The sequence below is a fragment of the Crocodylus porosus genome, unplaced genomic scaffold (genome assembly GCF_001723895.1).
Source record: "Crocodylus porosus isolate Cpor-Errol unplaced genomic scaffold, CroPor_comp1, whole genome shotgun sequence".
NCBI classification, from domain to species: domain Eukaryota; kingdom Metazoa; phylum Chordata; order Crocodylia; family Crocodylidae; genus Crocodylus; species Crocodylus porosus.
Genome location: NW_017728914.1, coordinates 18,274,882 through 18,291,626, shown reverse-complemented (window position 1 = coordinate 18,291,626; position 16,745 = coordinate 18,274,882). Strand labels below are relative to the sequence as shown.

The following is a 16,745-nucleotide window of genomic DNA, read 5'->3' as shown; positions in this document are numbered from 1 at the left end:
AAGAATTTCTTTACTGTCCAAGCCCCCAAGGTCTGGAACAGCCTGCCATCGGAGGTGGTTCAAGCACCTACACTGAACAACTTCAGGAGCAAATTGGATGCTTATCTTGCTGGCATCCTATGACCCCAGCTGACTTTCTGCCCTTTCAGCGGGGGGCTGGACTCGATGATCTTCCGAGGTCCCTTCCAACAACCTATTTCTTGAAATAATCTTTAAACCTCGCACATTCTGATTTCATTTTTTATCCACAAAAATCAGAGGAAAATTCCACTGTTTGGGTCTCTGGGGGAATCCAGTATGTGAAAGATGTCCAAGATTTGGAGTAGGACTGCTGCATACAGCTGGCATTATTTTGTCTAATAACTCTTGACAGTTTGCTGTATCAGTTATATGGATCGTTGTGAGGTAAAAACAGATTTCCTGAGAGGAGATAGATACAGACTGATAAGAAGATGTTTCTCCTTCAGGAGATTTATGTGATGATAGACCATGTATATAAAAAAAACCCCCAGCGGATAATTTTGCAATAAGAACTGGACAGTGCTTATATTCATTTGTAAACCCTAATGCATTTGCGTAAGGAAATTCTCTGATCAATCCTAACCTAAACTTGAAGCTTCTCTAAATCCTAGGCCAAGATGTGTGTCACAGGATGGGGTCCTGCAGGAAGGCCGTGATCTCCCCAAGGCCCCCTTACTGTGCCAAGTTGGCCCAATGGGCACCCTCTCTTCTCGCCCACCACGTCTTTGATTGAATGATTGATAGGGATGCTGCCTTTCATGACTCTCTGGACCCCGTGGTGTTTCTGGACCCCTGGTGGGTCCCGCTGCGATAGATGTCACAACGGGTGTTTCAGGGCACCCTAGCCTTACGGGCTATGCATGGCTCCAGCCATCTCTTTATCACGCCTTAAGCCTCACAGATAGTACTGATGTTGTTTGGTTTGGGCCTTATTGCAATTTAGCCTCCTTGTCCTCCCTGGGCTCTCTGCCACCCTGTCTCACTCTGCACCTCACTGGCGCCTGGGCTCTCCACTGCCCTGTCTCACTCTGTGCCTTGCAGCCCTGCAAATGCTGTGCCCTCTCTGGCGCTGGGGTCCATGCACCCCAAATGCTGCGCCCTCTCTGGCACCGGGGTCCCCACGCTGCCCTGGGCCCCCTATGAGGCCTCCTCCTTCCCCTAATAGCCTCACCCAAACCACCGGTCTTATACAACAGTAAACAAAACACAAGGCCCTGGGCTGTAACATAAATTCAAGCCATCCAGCTACATCATTCAAACATACCGGGGGCTACTCTGTCCCTCAACAGTCTCAGAAGCTGCTCCTTCAGTCAGGCCTCTCCCGTTTGCTTGCTTTGGGAGAGCTCCTTCCCCCTTGGCTGCTGGCAGGGAACTACTGTCCTGGCCTCAGCCCTGGGGTTTATATAGGAGTCAGGCCCTGCCCTTTCCAGTCAGCTGACCGCTGGCAGGTAGGGGCCACTAGCTCATTCTGGCTGCCCTGGTAACCAGCAGCTGGGGCTTCCAACACACTGATAGGGCTCTTCCCCTAGCAGTTTCAGGTCTTTAAAGGAGCACGGCACCCTGGTGTCCTGCGACAATGTGTCTTAATTACATTTTTAAAAGGTTTGCTTGCCCAGATAAGGCTTTTAATATTATTTTTTAACAAGGAAGTACTCTCTTTTGATTTTTGTAACCACACATTACATCATTAGTTATATGGCATATGAAAGTTACAGGAAAATTAATAAAAAGAACAGATTTTCAAAGATGCCCAAAGGTTAATGCTTTTAAGAGGACCTTATAAAAATACTAGGGAGTGGGCATATCTACATGTGCTATTAATTAGAAGCAGGTCTGTAAGCCTACCAGGGAGTGTGTCTACACATGCTCCTTCTTCAAAGCTGATTTGCTCCCATCTTGCTCTGCCCCACTGCAGCTACCAGGGGGAGCTCCAGGCTCCCCTAGTGCTAGCCCAGGGCCTGGCAGTGAGCACAGGGACAGTCCCCATGTGCATGGGGCCAGTTGAGCAGTGGTGGCTGCAGCTGTCTCCTGGCCCTGTGCACATTGGGATGGGGACAGGAGACAGCTTAGTGGGGCTTCCCTGCACAGCCCAGGGCTGGCCAGGAACTGTCCCATTCTGGGACAAATCTCAGTCAGCTCTGGGCTATGTGGAGATTTCCCCATGAAGCCCAGGGTTGGTGGGAACTCTGCCATTCTGGGGCAAGTCCCAGGCAGTAGGGAACTATTCTTGTGTAGGCAGCTCCCATCTCCTGCTCTGCAGTTGGAGTGGGGGCTGGGAGGTTGCTTGCTGCTGTTGTGGGCTTGCATTGCGGAGCCCAGGCCAAGACAATGTCCCCCTGCTCTGGCAGTAGGAAGCTCCCATCTGGTAGCTCCTGGGGCAACGAACAATCTCTCAGCCCCTGCACTTATGGAGCCGGGGCTGTGAGCTGCATGAGTTAGGGTAGGAGGACATTGTCCAAGCCTGGGCTCCATGATTGGAGCCTGTCCTGGCAGCAGACAGCTCCCAGGTGAAGGAATTGTTCTTCTGCCCCAGCCAAATGGGAGCAATTGACTCCTGGTCAGCTGTTAACCATGCGCTACTGCACAGTAACTACTGCTCTGGTAAATCTACTTCCTATATTTACAGGTAGTAGAAAACTGCAATAGACTAATCGGTGGTGCAGCAGCTCTTGCACATTGTTACCTAGTGATGATTTACTGTACAGTAGATTAGTCTACTGTTCAGTAAAGCATCTTGGGTAGACACACCCAGTGTCTAGCTGAATCTTCAGGCCTCTTTAGATCTTTGAAAATCTGGCAGTACGTAACTCTAATCAAAAGGGGAAAGGACCAGTTTGTTTCTGTTAGTTAATCTGAAGAAAATGCAAACAATAAAAACAGTAAAAATGGAGGATTTTAAATATACATTTGGTGTTAACAAGTTATTTACACTATAAGAACATGTTGTTCAAAATGCATGAATTTAATCTTGATTATGACTTTTTAAAAAAGTATATCTTAAAATATAGTACTGGAGTACTGCATCCAGTTTTGGGCTCCACAATTCAAAAAGGATGTGGAGAAGCTTGAGAGAGTCCAGAGAAGAGCCACGCACATGATCAGAGTCAGGAAAACAGACCTTACAATGACGGGCTGAGAGATATGGGACTCTTTAGCCTGGAAAAGCACAGACTCAGGGGTGATTTGATTAATCAGGGATGTTCACCAGGATCTGGGGGAACAATTGTTCACCAGAGTGCCCCAAAGGATAACAAGGTCAAATGTTTTTAAATTCCTGCAAGACCATTTCAGGCTGGACATAAGGAAGAATTTCTTCACTGTCCGAGCCCCCAAGGTCTGGAACAGCCTGCCATCGGAGGTGGTTCAAGCACCTACACTGAACAACTTCAAGAGCAAATTGGATGCTTATCTTGCTGGCATCCTATGACCCCAGCTGACTTTCTGCCCTTTCAGCGGGGGGCTGGACTCGATGATCTTCCGAGGTCCCTTCCAGCCCTAATGTTTATGAAATCTATGAAAATATATCTTATGAGGATTTCCCAAAAATGATGTCATGGGCAAGAATTTATTTACTATTCATCAAAATGTAACCAAGAGTATATTTCAGTCTAAATGTTGCTCATATGCGCTACTGACTGTTCATGACCCACTGGAATGAAAGGCATAGCTGCTGCTATCTGTTCTGATATCTAGAACTTTTAAACCAAACAGTAACAAAAGATAAAAGGTGAATAATGGAGACATGCTGTAGATATTGTGTTATTTATGCTAGTGCTTATATAAGATTTAGGTTTTGTGAACTTGCTCACAAATGAAGAAATTATGCCCTGAACATACAAGCATTTCTCCATAATAACACTAGGGTGAATTCAACATGTTTATATATTTGAAAATCTTTCCTATATTAGGCAAGAAAAGCTGAGAAACTTCACCTTGTTAATCACAGCATCCTTGGAAGCAAAGAATATTAAAATCACGCTGAAAAGGGATCTAGTATGGCAATATAACCTGGAAATGCTGTGCATCTGGGAGACCAATGAACCTTTGTGAGTGAGAGAGGAAGAGAGAAACAAAAAGGCTTTCAAAGATGGGATTTAACTAGTATTAGCCTCCACACACATGCACAATCACCCAAAAGGCAAGTCATTTCTAAATAAACCCCATAAAACAAAAATAACCCAAGCAAGCCCAAAGCCCCAACATACCACTTTTTAAAAAAAACAGTTTTTGAGTTGCTTATAAAGTGATGTTCACTCTCCCACACAACTATTCAATTCAGAGCCAAGTGTACAAGTAAATCTTCTAAGGTCAGATCTGCAGAACTTGGGTGCTTAAGGAGCCAATTTTGTGTGATTTATATGCTCAAGGGCAAAAATCCAGAAAACTTACTTGTGTACCTAAAACCCTGCTGCTGTGTAAGCATAACCATGGCTGAGCCGGGTGTCTATGTGAATATTGGCCTTGACACCTGGTCCAGTGTCCATTAAAGTTAACAGGAGTCTTTTCTGATTTGATGGGACTTTTCTGGGGATTCCTGACAAATCCTTCCATCATTTCTTGGCAAAATTTAAGGCAAAAATATTTTTACTTTAGTTCCATTGCCACTGAGAAACCACAACCTTGTATAATATACCAGGATGATAACTCAAGAAACTGTAAAACAAACTAAAGTGAAATGCATGGATGTAACTCTTGAAGCTTTTGTATAAACATTTTTTCATGTAAAAATTAAAAAACAAACTTTTGCCTGCCTGCCAAGGTGTCTATGCCAAGGTATCTCCATAGGCTTCATCATGGCAGCATCTTGCAGAAAATGGGAGAGACTGATATCTTCATTTCATTATTTCTGCTGCTTGTACTCAGTATTTTATACCCTGGCCCAAAGTCATTTCTAGTGTAAATCCAAGCCAGGGAATTTGTCAATAGCTTTCAGGTTTGCATTCCCCCTGAAAACTTGTTGGCACTTGTTTAGTTGTGAGTGATCAGGGAGCACAATAAACAGGAATTGCTTTTCCTAATTTAGTTTCTGGCCAGGATGCAAACAAGAAGCAAAATAAAAGTAATCTACAGTCTAACTACTTTTCCTTGTAATGAATTAAAATCAACAGCTGTCTGCTGCCCTGGGCAGTAAGGACCAAATCCAGCAATGTACTTAAATATACACTTGCTTTTAAACATTAAAGTAATCTCACTGTAGTTAATAAAACGACTCATGTGCTTAAGTATTTTCTTGAGTAAGGGCCTAAGCAGTTAATATTTATCTATTAGTTAATCCTTATGAGTAAAGTAAAAATCAGGCACAGTAGTTAAAATGTGATTCTGCTTCTTTCTCTGGTCTAATTTTTTTCCTTCCTTGGTTCCCTTCATGCAGTCATTTCAGTCATTTCCTATTCTTTCAAGGAAGTTGAATCACTAGAGCTTTCAAAATGGTTGGATTTCACCAATGAAGCCATCTCTGTCCGTGCAGGTCCTTTAGATCTTATTAGTACAGGGAATTTTTATTGCATAAAAGGCTTTTCGTCTCTCTAAGCAAATAAATATGAAGCAATATTTCACAGATTTTGCTCTATTAGACTTTTATATCTCTCTTTACAGCTTTCCCTTTTTCCCCTTTTAAGTTTTGAACAGGTCTCTTAGAGTCTCTCATCTTAGTTACTCACATGTTTAGCTGTGTTTGAATAAGACTCCTTGTTTTTTATTTAACTTTACCATTGTAGGTCAGAACTGTTGCACCTGTTTTGGTGTTTCAGGGGTGCTTTCTGTTTTTTCAACAATTGTTGCAAAAGATAATTAAACATTAGCTCTGCACTAAGAAGTAGACAGCACCGTAGAGTCCTTATGCCTGCAAGACACAGTATATAAAAGGGCAGTTTAGATTCTTTCTGTAAGAGAGCTAAAAACAGTGAAGAACCACTAACTTCTTTTGAAAACAAAATATGAGACTGCAATAAATCAGCAATGAGTCAGTGATGTGATGCTGTTGCAAAAATAACAAATGCAGTTTTGCATTGCATTAACAGAAGCACTATTTGCTGCTGATTAGGTCTCATCTGGAGTACTGTGTCTGGTTTGGGCACCACATTATAATAAAGATATAAAGAAGATGCAGAGGATCCAGAGATGAGCAACACATTTGCTAAAGGGGTTTGAAAGTAAGTGTCCAAGGAAAGGCTGAAGGAACTAGGTATGTTGAGTCCGGAAAAAGAGAAAGTAATGAAATGCAAGATAGCAGTTTATATACATTTGAAAGCCTATCATAAAGAAGGTTTCATAGATTTCATAGACATTTGGGCTGAAAGGGACTTTGGAAAATCATTGAGTTCAGCTCCCTGCCCCAGGGGCAGGAAGTCAGCAGGGGTCATAGGATCCCAGAAAGATAGACATCCAAATTTCTCTTGAAGGTGTTCAAAGTAGGTGCTTGAACCACCTCCGCTGGCAGACTGTTCCAGACCTTGGGGGCTCGGACAGTAAAGAAATTCTTCCTTATGTCCAGCCTGAAATGGTCCTGAAGGAGTTTGTGACCATTTGACCTTGTCATCCCTTGGGGCGCTCTGGTGAACAGACGTTCTCTCAGATCCCGGTGAGCACCCCTGAGCCTACGCTTTTCCAGGTTGAAGAGTCCGATGGCTCTCAGCCTGTCATCGTAAGGTCTGTTTTCCTGACCTCTGATCATGTGTGTGGCTTTCCTCTGGACTCTCTCAAGCTTCTCCACATCCTTTTTGAATTGTGGAGCCCAAAACTGGACGCAGCACTCCAGCTGCGGCTTCACCAAGGCCAAGGAAAATTGGAGAATGATGTCCTGGGATTTGCTTGAGAAGCATCTATGGATGCAAGCCAGTGTTTTGCTCACTTTACTAGCCGCAGCATCACATTGCAGGCTCATGTTCATCTTGTGGTCAATCATGACCCCCAAGTCCTTTTCTTCTGTAGTGCTAGCCAGCGTAGCAATACTGAACATATAAGCATGCTGCAGGTTTTTCTTACCAAGGTAGAAAACCTTGCATTTTTTGGTGTTAAACACCATGAGGGTCTCGTCTGCCCATTTCCTGAGCCTGTCACAGTCAGCCTGGATTGCTCTCCTATCCTCAGGTGTGGACGCTTTACCCCAGAGTTTGGCCAGGCTCTGGTTTCAGGTGGCACACACTGTAGCCATGTGCACCACCCTGCTTTTTTCCCAATGTTTTTTTTCCAATTCTGGCATAAGTGCCAGCTTTACTTTTTGCCAATGTGTGCTTGCAGACTGTGAGAAAAACTTACTGTGTGAAGCTGGGAGGCGGTGGGATGCCACCCAAGAGAGTGGAGCTGGCAAAAGTGAAACCACAGCGGGCAGAGCCGCCACAGCCACACTTCAAAGGGAAAAAAAGTGAACAAGCCAGAGGGAGCCTGGAATGGCTCCCACATTGGCTTAGACCTGCTTTATTCAAGGATGCCAGGGCCAATTGGCTGGCAGGGCACCTGGGGCCGGGCCAAGAAGCCCAGCGGAACTCCAACCAGGGGGACTGGAAGTGGAGTCCCCAGCACAGCAGGAGGAGCAGGAGCTCACAGAAGCTTCTCCCAGGAAGCCCTGGTGGGCACCCCAGGAAGGGGTCACCCCAGGGCCATATAATCAGCCTCAATCAGAGGCACTGTCCACAGGGCCACTGTGGATGCCTGAGACCTCCAGCAAAGACTGGAGCCTGGTAGAACCCAGTGGAACAGCAGATCAGCCACAGCCAACAAAGAACCAACTACAACCAACTTCTGAAGAGGGGCAGGGCACCCCAGAGCAGGGTGGTGCTGAACACAGGTGCGATACAGCTGAAGAAAGGGCCACCGGAGATGCCTATGAGGAAGAGCGGCATTGCTATAGTCACCAGACCCAGTGGGCTAGAGCTGAGAGAGAACCCAGAACACCACCCCTGACGATGAATGACTCCATCATGGCTGGTGGTAGGTGGGGTGTAGGGGAGGCGGAGCCCCATGAAAGAGCCGTGAAGGAAGTGACCCAAGGGGAAGCACCAGGGGAAGCAGGACCGAAACATCGTCCTCCTGAGTGAAACAAACCAATCATCAAAGACATAGCAGGAGAGGCTCCTGGTGCATCACCCTAAAGTCACCCAGAGACTGACTCTTTCGCCCCTAAGAAGTCATGGCCAAACCCAAGCCCTAGCCCAAGTGGAAGTTGCATGCACGGCATCTGGTAGATAGACACGGGAGATTACACAGACATAAAGAAACAAAAAAACAAGCTGGTAATTTACTTTTAAATTGGTGTATTCCTGTGCCAAGCCCCATGCGTACTCAGAAGAGGCAGCATGTTACTTCAACCCGGCTCTGCAGAGTCTGTAAAAATCAGGCACCTTAGTGGGACTTCCTTGGTGGTTTTGAATTAGCTTCAACTAAAAGCACCAAAAAGCCCCACTGAAGTACTCAATCTTTACAGATGCTGCAGAGCTGGGCTGAAGTAATACACTGCTTCTTCCAGTAAAGAATTTTTTTTTTTTAAAGTCTGCAAGTGTGTCTTCATGGGTGCTGATGAGCACCTGCTAATTTTTTCCCCTTGGTGCTTCAGCTGTGGAGCACTTAGAGTTGGTGCCTATGCATACCAGAATTTCCTGGTATCTAACTTTGCCACTGCACTGCAAATATGCAGTGTAGCAAATAGATACACATATGCTGCATGCATTTTTGTGATGCCTCAAAAAGATTTGAGGTGTCGCAAACCGCACATTCCTGCCCATGTGAACTCCGCCAAAGACTATACGAAGTATGCCCAGTCTGGAGTGCTCAGAGCCTGCTTTTTCAGTGAACTTAGTATTAATAGTATTTTAATTATCCTAAACACAGCTTCAGTGACACTTATACAGGCTTGGCAGTTTTGCAAATCAAACTTCAGATACCACTGGATACCCCCAAAATGAGGAAAATGTGATTAAAGATATTATATTTGCCCGAGTGTAGCAAGAAGCAAGAGGAATTAAGCTACTAGCATGGCTAAAAGTGCTGCCATGCTGGTCAACACAGAATATATTTTGAACATAGACGTAAACCTATGAATTAATTGCCATCAGCAGATTCAGTAAACAAAAGTTTAACTTTAGATTTTCATGAATATATTCAGCTAGCACATTCAAATAAGTTAGAGAGCAGCTTTAAAAAGATTGGTTTAAATTACTTGTTCATTATTGAACAAAACCTCTGTGGCAGATGCAAGAATATAGCTACCTGAACTATAAACCCATCTTTCCTCTTCCTGTAATTCCCACCCTCCTCCACTATATATTTTTCAACTTCCTCAGCAAAAGAGGTAAGAAACAACATTCTCAGTCTCATTCACAACACAGAGGACCATTCATCCTGTGCAGGGAACAGGGCAGGGACCCTGTGGAGGAAATAGCATGTGACTATGTCATTAAAGACTTTATTATACTTTATAAACATGGGAGAGGGTAATTAACATCACCAAAGGAACTTTAATTTTATTTTCCAACTTTTGACTGACTGACTGACTTTGCAACCTTTAATTGTGTTTTCTTCCCCCAAAACTGCTGTTATGTTTATATATATGATATACACATCATCATTCCTCCCATTCCTACCTATTTGGCCAGTTTATGAACCTCCTTCAATGAGGAACTCAGTCAAACTCTCCTCTTTTCTGTCATCATCCTCTCTTTGTACCTTGCCACTAGACCAGAGAATCACAGAAAATTAGGAGACCTAAGGAGGTCATCTAGTCCAAGCCCCTGTTCAAAGCAGAATCATCCCCATGAGATCATCCCAGCTAAGATTTGTTTATCTGGGTCTTAAACCTCTAAGGATGGAGATTCCACAGCTGCTCTGTGTAGCCCATTCCAGTGTTTTACTATCCTTCTGGTAAGAATGTTTTTCCTAATATCTAACCTAAACCTCCCTTGCTGCAACTTGAGACTATTACTCCTTGTTCTGTAATCTGCTACCTCTGAGAATAGTCCAGCTTCATCCTCTTTGCAACCACCCTTTAGGTAGCTGAAAGTTGTTATTAAATTTTCCTCTTGGTCTTCTCTTCACCAAATTTAATCAACCCAGTTCCCTCAGCCTCTTTTCATAAGTCATGAGCCCCAGCTCCCTAACCATTTTTGTTGCCTTTTGCTGGACTCTCTCCAATTTTTTAGATCAGCTCTGGAAGGACAGCTTGTCTTAAAACTGAGGTTGTCTCTCCCTTTTGAACTTCTACAAATTTTATGCAGCATAAAAATTATGATTCACCAAGTGTGTGTTGGAAGATTGCACAAGGTACAAAAAACCCACAAAAAATCTGTTAATTTACATTTATTCAGAACTGAATCTTCAGATCTGCCAAGCTTATGCTTGGTACAGCTGTTGGGGCGGGTAGGGGAAGGGAGGCTGACTCTGAGCCAACTTTCTATAATCCCTGATCTGGGCCTAGTTTGGGGCCAATCTAGATTTCAACACAAGTTAGAGCAACTAGCCACAGAGACACTTTCATTGATGCTGGCCACAATGTCTTTAAAGACTGTGCTTTGCTTTTATCCCATCCACCCTTGACCCACCATCTACCCACACTTCATGCTGGATGCAAGGGAGGACATGGTATACAGGATGTGTCTACACAAGACATTTACTGTGGATCTGACTAATTAGCTCTGCAGTAAATGTCTTAGCATCTATACATGTGCCCCTAAACTTACGTACTTGTAAATACGAGTACTACCCCGCAGCAGTTTTTTTCTGCGCAGCAGAGCATGTGCACACACTGTGACCTAGCTGGCTGGGCCATGAGGGTGCTCCAGTGTGGGGGCTGCCTGCTGGCTAGCCCTGCACTGAAGCATACTCGTGCCCCAGCCAGCCCCTTCACAGCACATTGAGCCCAGTTGGAGTAGCTCCAGCCTGGCAGGCTGAACCCCAGGGCTCCCTTACCAGGCAGGGTACTCTGACAGGTCTCCATGTGCTGCACATGAATAAATAGCTGATTCCTCCAGAGTTAATTGCTCCCAGGTGCACATTTAAATGGTATGCCTGGAAGCAAAAAACTCCAGAGAAATAAGCTCCAGAGTTTATTCATGTGCACTAATTGCACATGTAGAGGCACCCACAGTGTGCACCCTTATTTCTGGTTTAAGGTCCTTTTGTAGGAACTGAGGATCTTGGTCTGTTATTTTGGTGACTGAGGAGCCAGTCTGGGAATTAAGTTTGTCTTCATTTATATCATACATCTTCCTTACCACTTCTTTCTGCTGTACTGGTTCCTTCCATGTAACAAAGCATTTAACAATGTTCTCTAAAATGATCACTGTTCTTGAAAATTATCACTAAAAGAATCTTTTTGTATAAAACAAATGACTACAGTGATACATTTTGAAGACCTGCACTGTGAAAGAGCTTTATAAAGAAAGAGCAAGCAGACAAATCTCTGATATTTTCCTGGAACCTCTCACAGCTCTCTTTAGTCCCAATTCAGAAACATATACAATCACCTTTAAGCATGCATTTAAGTAGTTTGCTGAGCTTGGGTTTCTCCACATGCTGGGCGTGTCTATACATGAGCCTTAATGTGCATTAGTCTGTATTAATGCACATTAAAGCATCACCAAAAAAATCAAAAGGCATTTTTACAAATGCAAGCACCACAGCACTGAGCATTTTGAAAAGCTCCTAGCATTGCATTACTCGCAGTTGTATAAGTGGTGAAATGTGTATTAGCGCTGAGAAAATGACAGTGGTACACTTCTGAACTAAAACACATAGAAGTTGTTTTAGTTCAAAAGCGCACCATCACCATTTTCTGCATACTGGTGTGCATTTTGCCACTTACACAACTGCATATGGCACAGCAGTTTGCATCAGGTCGCGTACGGAGCAGCTTCATTTAATTGAGTCTGCTCTGAAGCGGCGGATCTCTGGCACATCACAGGACAAAAAGGCATGTTTATAAATGCCCCATGCTTTTTAGTTAATGCACAGTAAAATAGGGTAATGTGCATTAAGCATCACTTAAAAACCATGGGCTCCTATAGACATGCAGGGAGCCTGCTCCAACTCACTGGAAATTCGGCACATCTGAGTAGGCTCGATCAGTTGGCAGAAGCACAGAAATTGACACACTCCAGTAGCCTTCTGTGTCATGTATATCAGCATTCCCGTGCATCCTCATGCTGAAAAAATGGTGGTGGGGCACTTTGAAATAAAACACATTCAATGAGCTTTAGTTCAAAGCACATGCTGCAATTTTATCAGTGTGGGGACATGTGGGGATGCTGATACATGTAACACATGGGTGCTTTTAATTAGAACACATGTAAAAATGCCCCATGTTTTTTAGTTAATGCGAATTAAGACAAACTAATGCACATTTTACTAGTACCTCAACATGGAGGTAATAGATTTAATGTGCATTAACTAAAGCACATTAATGTACCTGTAGACATGCTCAGTTGTTGGTAAAACTGGAAATTCAAACTAACAGCTTTCAGGAGCTCCTAGTAAATAGTGAACTACCTATAGATGTCTTGACATGTTCCATTTTGAGGTTTCATTTCACTTCCCTTCACTAGTTCTTCCTAGCAATCAACAATTCTAAAGATACTGTGGAGAAGAACACTCTTATATTACAAAGTACTCATGATTATGTGAGATTTGGGTATGATTTCATTCAAAATAGTCCATTTATCTTATCCACAAAGATAAATCTGGTGTGCTTGAATGAGAGGAAAGATATTGTGTCCTCTGTAGTGGAAAGTAATGTCTGATGTGCAGCTGCATTTATGTTAATTATTGAAAGAACAAGGCCTATGAGCCCCCAGAACATTGTGGGATGTGGCTCTCTCAAAGGTAGCTAAACATGGAAAAGATATGGTAGCTGTTTGAAAGGAAAAAGAGGAAATGTAGAATTTCCAGTTCACTGAATATTAGATCATGGTTCAAAGCAATTAAGGGCATTTTAACTAATTATTTTTATATTCTGAACTGAGAGATTATTGTGAATAAATTAAATATGATTTGCAAATTAACTACCTATTTTGAGGGAAAGGAGAGGAATTTTAAGATACTTCTCCTTTTGGTCCAGCAATCTGAACACAAGAGAAAGCAATTTTATAATGTTTTTATTCTTTCAGGAGTTGCTTCCATTAGCTTTTCTTATCCCTTCATAGGGAGGATGCAATTTCAAAAGGGGAAGTAGTATGAAAAAGAAGAACACAGAAATTGCATATAAATTATAAAATAATCACTTTCCACTGGATACATTTTTAGAAAAGTGTCTGTAAATCGCTCCATCTGTAATGTCAAAAGTTGTAGCTGGAAGCATAATTCAGCAAGAAAGCATTTTTTGACATAACCATCCCATGCAGCCCTTCTGCTTCCCTACACAGGTAATCAGGCATCTTCCCACCCAATACAGGGAGATACTTACCTACATGGCTTTGTTTTAGCTCCAGAGCCACTCTTTCCATCACATATTGTGATTGCAGCAGTTGTGGGATCCTAGCTCACTAAAGGCCTTTTCTCCAGCCTGTCTGTCTGTGGCTGACAGGCAGCTACTTCCTCTCGGAAGCAGCAGACAAAAAGTGCTTGCTAATGGCCTGATTTTTTTCCTGGGTGGGGACAATTGAAATATTTCATCACTCTGGGCCAGGCTGCCCCTTCACTGAATGGCCTTTTCAATACCAATTTGTGGCTGAGAGAAGTTCAAGCTTCACAACAGGTAGTGGCATTTAGCCATAGCAAAAAACTAGGAGAGAAAAATTTTAAAAAACGTGTAAATGTAGCGGGTCCTAATGGTTTCTTTCATTGAATGCACTTACACAGGAGACTAATGCATTTAAGATGGGATCTAGAACCCATTACCTTTCACAAGGCTTTTCAAGGTTGAATGATTAGCGGTACAAAACATCTGGATTTTTCAGGGATGATTGCTTATTTTTGGGCCTGAACAAATTGAATGAAATGTGTTCCCAAACTAATTTAGTGGGCCTGGTGAGAGGTTCTTCAGGGACAAGACCTAAGATGACAGTAACTACATAGTGCTGCTTCTCCATCTTTCTAATAACTCAGGCTATGTACAGACATTCAAAAAGCTGGAGGCAGAATCAATCAAACCTTCATAGGTTTCTCTAAGCTGCACAGTTTGGAACTGGAGTGAACAGAACACACGTTCACCCTTCAAGTATGGGGGGCAGGCACACGGATGCTTGCACTGGCTGAGGCCAGCAGGCTGGAGGCTCTCTCATATGTCTCCCAGCATGCCAAAGACTGCCAAGAGCAGCCACATGAAGTTGAGCAGATGGCCACCTGGACTGGCTGCCTAGCATGTCCCCAAACCCCTGCTGTTAGTTGCAGGGAGAGGGGGAGCCAGCACAGAATCGCTCCCCATTCCCAACCCTTACCAGCAGCCAGTAGCGGGGAGGGAGGAAATGGAGGGCCCCCAAGTTGTGCTGGGTGGAGATGGCAGAACTGGGTCCGCACAGTGGGGCATCAGCTTTCCCTACCTCCACCATTGACAGCTGTTTGGGTGCAGGGCTGGGGAGAGAAGCCTTGCTGGGCCAGGCAGTGGAGGGAGGGGGGAAACCCCACCACTCAGCCCCCCTCAGCTGTGCTGGCTGAGAGGACTCCCAGGGCACGGGTGGGGGTCTTTGCTCTCCTGCCTCCTTCCCTTCTCCCCACTCCCCCCCACACACTGCTGACAGGCACAGGCAGGATGCAGGGATGGAAAGAAGAGGATTTGCTGCCTCAGCTCTGTCACAGCCTGGGGATGAGGCCAGCTTGGCACTCAGTTGGAGGATAAATTGCGTGGGGGGAGAGCCACAGGGGTACCTGGGATGCTGGGAGACTGCAACTTAACTTGATTTGGGAGGGGAACTTGTACAGAAGTTTGATAGATCAGTATAACTAAACTGATTAAATCTGATACTACATCCATCCAGGTCTATCTCATAGATTCATAGATTCATAGAAGTAGGGTCAGAAGGGACCTTGTCCAACCCACTGCCCTAGGCAGGAGAGGAAACCAGGCTCAGATGACCCCAGCCAGGCAGATTTCAAGTCTCCTCTTAAAGACCCCCAGGGTAGGAGCTATCCCCACTTCCCTTCAAAGTTGGTTCCAGATCCTAGCCGACCCGACTGTGAAGTAGTGCCTTCGGATGTCCAGTCTAAACCTAGTCTCTAACAACTTGTGGCCATTATTCCTCGTTACCTTGGGGGGCACTAAGGGGAACAAGGTCTCTCCCAAACCCTGCTGGTCCCCCCTAATGAGTTTATACACAGCTACCAGGTCCCCCCTCAGCCTTCTCTTGCAAAGGCTGAACAGGTTAAGGTCCCGTAGCCTCTCTTCGTAGGGTCTGCCCTGCTGTTCTCAGATCATGTGAGTGGCCCTCCTCTGGACACTCCCAATGCTGTCCACATCCCTCCAGAAGTGCGGCGCCCAGAACTGGACGCAGGACTCCAGCTGTGGCCTAACCAGTGTTGTATAGAGGGGAGGATCACCTCCTTGGACCTGCTTGAGATGCATCAGTGGATGCACAACAAGGTCCGGTTAGCCCTGCCAACTGTGACCTCGCATTGTTAGCCCATGTTCATCTTGGAGTCAATAATGACTCCAAGATCCCTTTCTGCCACCGTGCTCCCGAGAAGGGAATTTCCCAGATTATAAGTGTGCTGCTGGTTCCTATTGCCTAAGTGCAGAACCCTGCACTTGTCAGTATTGAAACCCATCTATTTTCGTTAGCCTACCCCTTTAACCTGTCCAGATCCTGCTGTAATCTGTCCTTCCCTACTAGCGTGCCCACCTCACCCCAAATCTTGGCATCATCAGCAAATTTAAACAGGCTGCTTGTCACCCCATCGTCCAAGTCAATAATAAAGAAACTGAACAGTGCGGGCCCAAGGACCGAGCCCTGGGGGACTCCACTGCCCACTTCCCTCCAGGTCAAAAAAGACCCATCCACCACTATTCTCTGAGTACCACCCTTCAGCCAATTTGCAATCCATCTGACTGTGTAGTCATCAGTGCCACAGTCACCTAGTTTTTTAATGAGAATGGGGTGGGAGACAGTGTCAAAGGCCTTGCTGAAGTCCAGAAAGACTACATCCACTGTGACATCTGCGTCCAATGCTTTTGTGACCTGATCGTAGAAGGCAACCAGGTTGGTCTGACACAACCTGCCCCTAATGAACTGTGCTGGTTGCCCTTGAGCATCATCCCTACTGATGGCCCATCACAGATGTGCTCCTTGATAATCTTCTCAAACAGTTTCCCCAGGATTGAAGTAAGACTAATGGGCCTATAGTTACCTGGTTCCTCCCTCTTCCCTTTTTTAAAGATGGGGACTGTGTTCTGCCTCAGACTGTGTTCTGCCATTTTTGAACCAGTCTATGGGTGCATCTACATGAGCTGTTTACTGTGGAGTAGACTAATTAGCTGCATAGTAAACATCTTGGCATCTACATGTGTGGCCCCATTAGGCCACAGGAAACTAATAAACTCTGCAGCAGGGTACTGTATATACAAGTACTATTCTGCTGTGAAGTTTTTTCATGCGCAGCACTGCACATGTAGACTCTGATTTGGCTGGCTGAGGAATGAGAGTGCTTCAATGTGGGGGGCTACCTGCCAGCTAGCCCTGCACTGGAGCACTTTTGTGTCCCAGCCAGCCTCTCTGTAGCACATTGAGCCCGGTTGGAGCAGTCCTGGGCTGGGAGGCTGACCCTCAAGACCTTCTGCCAGCCGGGACTGCTCTGACCCAGCTCAA

At 44.8% G+C, this 16,745-nt stretch overlaps 1 long non-coding RNA gene across 1 annotated transcript in view; it reads right to left on the bottom strand.

Annotated features, from left to right (window-relative positions):
• The window catches only part of LOC109310276, a 42,354-nt gene extending 28,817 nt beyond the window's left edge, over positions 1 to 13,537 (bottom strand). The window contains exon 1 of the long non-coding RNA XR_002101177.1: positions 13,412 to 13,537. This is a non-coding gene — a long non-coding RNA (uncharacterized LOC109310276). The remainder of the gene's footprint in view (positions 1 to 13,411) is intronic.
• Positions 13,538 to 16,745: the final 3,208 nt, after the last annotated feature.